We start from the raw sequence: 7,999 nt of genomic DNA, 5'->3' as shown, positions 1-7,999 counted from the left end.
AGTTCAGAGGCCATGGCACCGGCAGACTTGCTGGGCTCTAGGACTAGCCCTTCCTTAAATAGCGGAGTCATACTGGGCAAATCACTTAACCTCTCTATGCCTCAGTTTCTCACCTGTTCAGCTTGTCCCTCTGAGCCATGGTTTCCTCCTCTGTAAGAGGTGAATAGCAATATCTTCCCTGCCTAAGGGAGGTCACCAACCACTGAATGACTTTGTGGGCATCTCTATTCTAGAACATTATGTTGTAATTACTACTTATTTATACATTTTCTCACTGGACAGTGAGTCTAAGAAGGAGGGAACCCCATCTTTTTCACCTCCCCACTAGCATCTAGAAGGGTGCCCCGCACTTAGTCAGGAAAGCAGAATAGAAAGTAATATTTAGCCAAAATTTTCTAAGGCGAATTTTCCGCAGCCATCCACAATTCCTGGTCTCAGGATATAATATGTACCTCCTCCCTTCCCTCCACACAGTAGGGAAGGGGTAACTGGGAACCAGGGACCAGGGAAGCTGAGACTAAGCCCGCTTGGATGAGATTTGCGACTGGCCAGAAACGCGGTCAGCTGCGGTGGCTGCCGAGGGGACATCGAGTGGGAGCCATGATACAACTCCAGGCTCCACTTGGGCCACATGTGCTCTTCTATCCCAACGCGTGGGGTGAGGCTGAGCTCCCTGGAGTTCTGCAGAAGTAACAGGAGGTCGAGCGGCGCCTGGGATTTCCCACGCGTGCCCGCCTGCAGGCGCCCCCCAGCGCCCCGCGGGCGACCCAGTCCGGGCGGGTCAGCCCAGGTGGGGGTGACGCACCTGGCAGAGGCGTCCGCAGCAGGCGGGGTGGAACCACGGCAGTGGGGAGGGGCGAGTGCATCACCGATTATCGCAGGCAGAAGCGTGGATCTGCACACATAATCATCGAAAACTCTGACCCACGGAGGGCAGAAGTATGGCTTGGCCTGGGGACGGCAGTCGTGGAAGGTTTCACGAGGCAGTCTCCAAGGCGACAGTGCAGTGGTTGATTCCGAGTCAAGATGGTTGCAGCGCCGATGGAGATCTCGGCAAGAGAGCGACGGGGCTGTGGGCGGGGCCGGGGCGGGGCGTCCCGGGGGCGGGGCCTCGTGCGGGGCGGGGCCAGGTGCTGGGCTGTCTCAGCTTGTCAAAAGGCAGCCGCCAAGCCGGAGGCGCCGGGAGCGCGGAGCAGCGTGTCCACTGTCCGGACCAGGTGCGGACCCGGGAGCAGCGGGAAAGGGGGTCTCGGGATAGGGATTAGGATCAGTGTTGGGGCGTCGGGAGCACTGGGACCTGAGTGCCCGGGTGCAAGCACTAGAGTCTGAGTCTCAGGGACAAACTTGGCGACTGAGATCCAGACTGTCGTGCCATGAGGCTGGGACACAGGGGGCATGGAGGTCTGAGAAAGCTGAAGTTCGTGCCAGACTGGCGAGAGGAGCGACCACCTCCTCGATGCTCAGGCAGCTCAACGCAGAAATGCTCCGCTAGCACAGTGCTCAGCACTTGGGCAACAAGAAGCAGTTGTTTCCTTCCTCTGTCGGGCGCCTTGGCATGGAGTGGAGGAATAAGAAAGGGAGCGATTGGCTGTCGATGGTGCTAAGGTCTTCTGGGGGTGGAGTGTGTGTAGCCTTATTTATAATCTTGTAGGGCCCAAGTAAGGTCACCTGCGATATGGAGTTGAGTCTTTTAAGTAGAGTGGAGTGTTTTTCTTTTCTTTTCTTGACCTTTTTTTTTTTTTTAAACCACCAATGATTTTAGACCTAATTGGCCCTAGTGCACTGGATTTATTTTTTCAGGAGAGCCTGTCCATAGCTGCCCAAGGGAACTCAGGGGCAAGCATCTACAGGAGAAGAAGCTCAGGGAGTAGTTTCTGTTTGGGGAGTGACAGACCCCGAGTCTGCGGATGGTGGGTGAGGAGCATTCAGGGGAAGTGTCTAGGAGGGAACAGCCTGTGGTCTCCAGGGCCGGTGGACAGCTGCCCCTCCTTTCTCTCACACCCTCCATGGACCGAAGGCTGAGACTCAGTCTGCCTTGTCTGGGCGAGCCGTGGGTCTCTGAGCCCGGGCCTTTCCGGCACCTCCTCCTCCTCCTTCTCGTCCTCCTCTTCTTCCTCCTCCTCCGTGCGGTGAGTGAGTCAGCCTCCTGTCTGGGCTCAGTTGCAGCCAGAGGGGCCAGAGCCCAGGCAAGCAACTGGGCAGGCACTTTCTGAGCATTGCAGCTCTCCTGGGCAGAGTTCAGCTCTGCTCTAGCTCCCTGCTGTAAGGCGGTCTTTCTCATGGCCTGGGGGGGTGGGGGGGATAGGGGTTCAGGCACCCAAACAGCAATGGTTATGGAAAGGCTATGGGATGATTCCAGAAGGAGTTGACTGTGAAGGGATTGTGGCTCTGTGGTAAATCTACATCTCATATCTTTCTCCTAGGGTCAGGAGGTGCACCTCAGTACTGCAGACTTTTACAGCCCCTTATTCCATTTCTGCCTAGTGATCTGATTAGCTTCCCATCTCTGGTAGTGAGGTGAGCATGCAGAAAAAATTGAGAAGGTTCTGGGACCAGGGAATGCATGGTGCTGGCAAAGAAGATTTTGATCCAAGCTAGGGAGTGATGGTGATTTGCCAAGGTAGAGCTGGGTTATCTGGACACTGGAGCCCCAACTCTATGAACTGAAAATGTTGTTTGTGTTTTGGGGGACCTTCCGCCGTCTCTTCCTGATCTGAGTGATGGAGGGAATTGTGGGTCTTTCTGGAATCGTTTCAGGACTGGTGTACAGCCAGACCAGGAGGTAGTAAGACTGCAACTTTCTCTCTGGCTTTTGTTTGGGTGCTAGAGATCCTCGAGCAGAAATAGGGGACCCAGAGTCCATGGCGCCTTTTCTGGACCTATTTGAGAAGAATCCAGGGAGGCCAACCAGGCTGTGGGGCTGACTCAAAGTGCAAAAAGCTGGGGAATTCACGGTCTGTGCTCTGGCTGGGTCCTATGGCTTTGGCTGGTCCTAATCAGCTACGACTTGAACCCTTACCAAGCTAAAGGAAAGTCTATAAAATGGGGTAAAAAAGGAGGAAAAGAAAGTGAGTTAGGAAGCTTTCCTGATCCCTTACTCCTCTTCAGCCAAGGACATTAGATTTTGTTTGGAAGAATATTATGGAAGGTCTGGGTGCTGTTCGGGGTGCCATGATTATTTGTGTGTATGATTTCTCAGTCTTCTTCTCTTATTTGACCTCAGAACTGATCTCCTTTTGGGACTAAGTCCCAGAGGAAGCTCCAAGAGGACTTTCTGGACCCCTACCCTCTACCTCCAGAACAGATAGCAGGTCTCCAAAGCCTAAACACCTGGGGCCTAGCTGGCTAGACCAATTGGTTATCTAGACAGGAGAGGGAATTCCAGTGATTCAGTTCTTTACCCATATTTGAAGGAGGCAGCATCATCCTGGCCGAGATCAGTTTCTGGAAGTTCTGCTAGAAACCTGCGGTTGTCTATGCAGCTGTCAGGTTCTCATGGCCAGACAGCCAGAGTCAGGAATACCTAGAAGACATTCCGGTTTGCTGCTGGATAGACAGGGCTCCAGCTTCCATTTGTCACTGCTGCAGATCTGCTTTGGATGCAGGTAGAAGAAAGTAAGGAAATGACTGGATTTGATTAAGAGCGTCTTGGGTGCCCAGCGTGGTGCCAGACCCTCTGAGGGATGACAGGAAGCAGAACCCACCAGACCAGGCCTCGGCCCCCGAGATAATCTGAGCCCTAGTTTGGGCAGCAGCTCTCAGCTCCCTCCCCACTACTGACCAGTTCTGGGAGGATCCAGCTGGGCCGAAGCCAGCCTGAATGTTCCTCTGGACCCCCAGGGCCTCGCTTCTAGTTATGCTTCTCTGATTCCTCCCTAACCTTTTCCTGTGTCAGTGCCCTCCTGGATATGCTAGAAAGTGTGATCGAGTAATTTATCATCCTAACTGGAATACTTCTGAGAGTGAGAGGAGATGCTCTGCATGGTTATGCCAGGACAAGGGGCATAAACCAAAATTGTCCAGGGCAAAATGGAACACTTAGTCATCCCAGTGAATGCCACGCCAAAGCCCGCAGAGATCATGCACAGTGATGAGGAGACGACGGGGTGGGGGGAGGCTTAATGCTGAAGGGAAAATGAGGTTGTTTACCTCCGAGGGCAGCCCCAACACCCCAGCCTGCTCCCTGCCATTATCAGTTGATTCCAGTCTTTTCCCTGAGGGCAACCCTGCTCCCAGACACCCTGTCCCAAGACCCAGCTCACCACTCGTGTGACTTCCCGTCACCCTTGACTTGTGACTGGCCTCACCTTTGGTTTTCCTGCCCCACCCCTACCTCAGACAGGGACAGGAAGGCCTGCCAACTCCTCTTAGCTTACCCTGGGGGACTGGGATTTAGATGGAGCCAAGACTCAGCCTCCTGCTTCCTCTTCTCTCTTCCCCCGTATCTGTAGCCTCTTCATTTTGTCTGTCCAGCTTTCCAGACCTTTAGGAACCACACCACGCCTATGGTAAAGTCTGGCTGAAAGCAGGTAAAAAACCAGGAAGGGAAGGGCACTCAAACTTTGCCCACGTAGGTAAAGGACACAGGTCACCTGTAATCAGGTTCCAGGGAAATGGTAAGCGAAATGGAGGCTGGTGCCAGAGAGAAGCTGTGTAGCAGGAGATGAAGTCAGTTCCCTTCGACACTACGGCTTGACTCTCTGGTCTGATCTGACTATTGGTCCAGGGTGGGGACACACCATTCTTGCTCAACACAAGCTATAGGCGTTGGTGGCAGTGACTGCATCCTGCTGTGGTGACATGTGGAAGAGAAACTGCTCTCTCTTATGAGTCCATGGACCTTGTGGTCCAGATGCACAGGGCAGGCTCCCTGGAGAGTCCCCAGAGGTCCAGCCTGTGAGAGATTGGGGCATAAGGCACAGGGGAGGGGAGCCTCTTTGATGACTGTGTAGTGACTCTCGTTTACTCTGGCAGGAAGGTGTTCTCATTACTAACAAATGGAAAGGGCAAATGAAGTCCTCTTGGGAAGACCCACCTTTGAAGTGACTTGTGAGGAGGGAGAGGGGGCAAGACCCCCTGGGCTGGCTGTGGGAGGTTGGGGGTGGCTGGTCGATATGTGGCAGGAGCAAGAGGCAGAAGCAGTAGGCGCTCTGTGAGTCTGAGTGTGTGTCATGTTTTGCAAACCTGCCCTGCAGGTCCCATGCCAAGGAATAGACTAAGCAGTGTTCCCAGAACCAGGTGCTGCACAAAGTCCTCATTCTGCACAGGGGAGAGTCCTGGTCCTGAGCAGGGTGTGGGCAGCCGCACCAGCGGGAAAGTGGAGTTTGGGCAGGACCCAGTGGCCAGTTCCTGGGAAGCTGCTGCCTCTCACTGGCCTTCTGATGACAAATTTAAGCTTTGAGGTGTTATGCAAGGTGTGACATTCCAGGCCCTGTAGAGCACCCACAAGGCCCAAGGCTTTGCTGGCGACACATCCAGTGTGTGCCACCTGCTGGCACTGGAGTTGTAGCTCCAGGAAAAGCTCCTCACTGAGCATTCACTTGGTACCAGGTGCTATGCCACGTGCACTACAAGCACGGCCTCCCAGACCCATCACTACCTTGTGAGATAGGTTATGTGCACTTTAGAAATGAGGAAACTGAGGTTTAGTGAGCTCAAGCAATGTACCAACGTGACACAGCTTGTGAGGGGTGAGTTAAGACTCACACTCAGGTCTGCAGGACACCAAAGCCCATGGTCCTAACCTCCATGGGACTCTACCACTTCTGCATTCCCAGGACACAGGCACTCAGTGCCATGTCTTGCATGTTATAGGCCTACAGTAAACGTTTGCGAGTGGCAGGGTTAGACTAACTAGTTTGAACAAGTTGACCTGAGGGCAAGTTCAGTTTGCCCAAAAGTTACTCTGGGGACATTGACGTCTCAGAAGGAGGCGCCCTCTGCCAGCATCTTTAGACCTCGGTGCCTCTCTGGCAGTCTTGGGCACCTTACTCAGGTTAAAAACAGCAAACAAGAGCCCAAAAGAGGCAGCACTGTGCAGAGAGATTGCATACAATCATATAAGACCTGAGTGATCTGGAAGGCAAATAAACACTCTTTCAATTTCCAACAAGTCACTTTATTGATAACCCACTATATGTTAAGAACATCAAGGTAAAAGAGACCATTGTCTCATTGGCCAATGGGGAGCTATTCTCACCTTGCCTACCTTTTCCCCCTCCTGGCTACCCCCTAAGGACTCCTGAACCTAGCACACCTGGAAGGAGAAATGGACTCCGGCCTTCCCTGAGAGCCTCATGCCAGGCCCTGTGCCTGCCACTTTGCTTGTCTCCTTTAATCCTCACAGCTGCTCTTTGGGGTAAGTACTGTTATTCTCTGCAATGTGTATGTGAGGGAAACCGAGATTTAGTGAGAGATAGTAGCCTGCCCGTGGTGGCCAAGCCAGCCTGTGACCACTGCTCTACACTGCTTGCTGGCACTGGGCCTGGCCATTCAGGCCACTCTAATGCCAGAGCCCGGAGACAGAGGTGGAGGAAGAGAAAATGCTCAGCCTGCCCCCTCACCGGGGGCTCCAGGGTGCCTTAGTAGATGACTGAAATTTAGGTAGTGCTGTTAGAAGCTGTGCTGGCAACCTGGTAGAAGAGGAGAAACACAGGGTCTGAGTTAGACACACTTGGGCTCGAATCCTGGCTTCATCACTTTCTAGTTTGTGACCTTGGGCGAGTTTCTTAATCTCTTCGAATCTCAGTTTCCTTATCTGTAAATTGGGGATAATAATAGCTTCCTTGTAGGATTGTGGGAGGATTAGGTGATGTAAGTGAAGTATCTGGCACAAGGTAGGCCCCTGAAAGGCACGTGCAGGCAGTCATTCAGCAGACATGGGTTGAGGCCTACTATGTGCCAGGCACTAGTTTAAGACACTGGGAATCTAACAGTGGAAAAGTAGGCTCTTGCAGTTGCTTTCAGATTTCCTAGCCCAGACACCCGTCATTGTGAGAGGCCCCTTTAGAACTCACAAATGGCTGTCCTAGCACCTGTCTAAACTCAGATTTGGTAAATTGATTTCTTTTTCTGGGGTGGCCAGTTAGTTCACACAGGAGAGCATGGTGCTAGTAACACCAAGGTCAAGGGTTTGGATCCCCATACCAGCCAGCCACCAAAAAAAAGATTTCACTTTTTGTCATTTGTTAGCTGATAAACTTGGGAAGGTTACTTAGCTTCCTTGGGACTCAGGTTCTTCAATCCTTTTGGTTTATTTTATTTTTTTAACTTTGAAATATGTCATACACAAAAGAGCATATGATATGCTTGTGTACAGATGAGAGAATAACGTAACACACTCTGTACCCACTACCTAAGTCAGGAATAGAACATTGGCAGTGCCTTAAAAGCCCCCTTTGCCTCTCCCCATGTGCAACCCCCTTCTTCACTCTTCACCCCAGGGTAAAGTTTGGTTATGTCCTTGCTTTTCTTATTTCGTTTTCTTTTTGCGGGGGGGAGGGGTAGCTGGCCAGTTCGGGGATCTGAACCCTCTCTTCCCTTGCTTTTCTGTGTAAATTATAATCTATGTAGTTTTACAAAACGATATATTGTTTCTTACATGGCTTTGAAGTTTACACCCATGTATGTTCTCTGTGGTGCACGCCTTTTACGTGATGTCACGTCTCTAAGGCTCATCTGCATTGATGTAAGTTGCTGCAGCTCATCAGCGTGCACCGCTGTGTAGTATCCCGTTGCAAAAACACACCACCAAGTGTGCATTCTCCTTCTCGGTGATGGACATTTGGGTTGTTTCCAGTTTGGGCTATTATGATGTGATGCTCCTTCTAGGAAGATGTTATTCTTATCCCCTGGTGCATGTATAAGAGTTTCTCCAGGGTACATATGTAGGAATGGAATTGCCAGCTCTCACATGGAATCCCATGTTTGGCATTACTGTACAGTACCAAACTGTTTTCCACAGTGGTTGTATGAGAAAATACTCCTTTTAGCAGTGAAT

The 7,999-nt window shown here is 51.9% G+C and overlaps 1 protein-coding gene across 3 annotated transcripts in view; it reads left to right on the top strand.

Annotated features, from left to right (window-relative positions):
* The first annotated feature begins 1,153 nt into the window (after positions 1–1,153).
* The window catches only part of VDR (vitamin D (1,25- dihydroxyvitamin D3) receptor), a 56,955-nt gene continuing 50,109 nt past the window's right edge, over positions 1,154–7,999 (top strand). For 2 of the 3 annotated variants that reach the window (XM_008578850.1, XM_008578848.1), the window contains exon 1: positions 1,154–1,217. The gene's annotated coding sequence lies outside the window, so the exon portion shown is untranslated. Of the gene's footprint in view, positions 1,218–6,328; positions 6,359–7,999 lie in introns of those variants that run through there. The other variant, XM_008578849.1, reaches the window with a different exon arrangement.

The sequence above is a fragment of the Galeopterus variegatus genome, unplaced genomic scaffold (genome assembly GCF_000696425.1).
Source record: "Galeopterus variegatus unplaced genomic scaffold, G_variegatus-3.0.2 Scaffold1774, whole genome shotgun sequence".
Lineage (NCBI taxonomy): Eukaryota > Metazoa > Chordata > Mammalia > Dermoptera > Cynocephalidae > Galeopterus > Galeopterus variegatus.
This window is presented reverse-complemented; position numbering and strand designations above follow the sequence as displayed.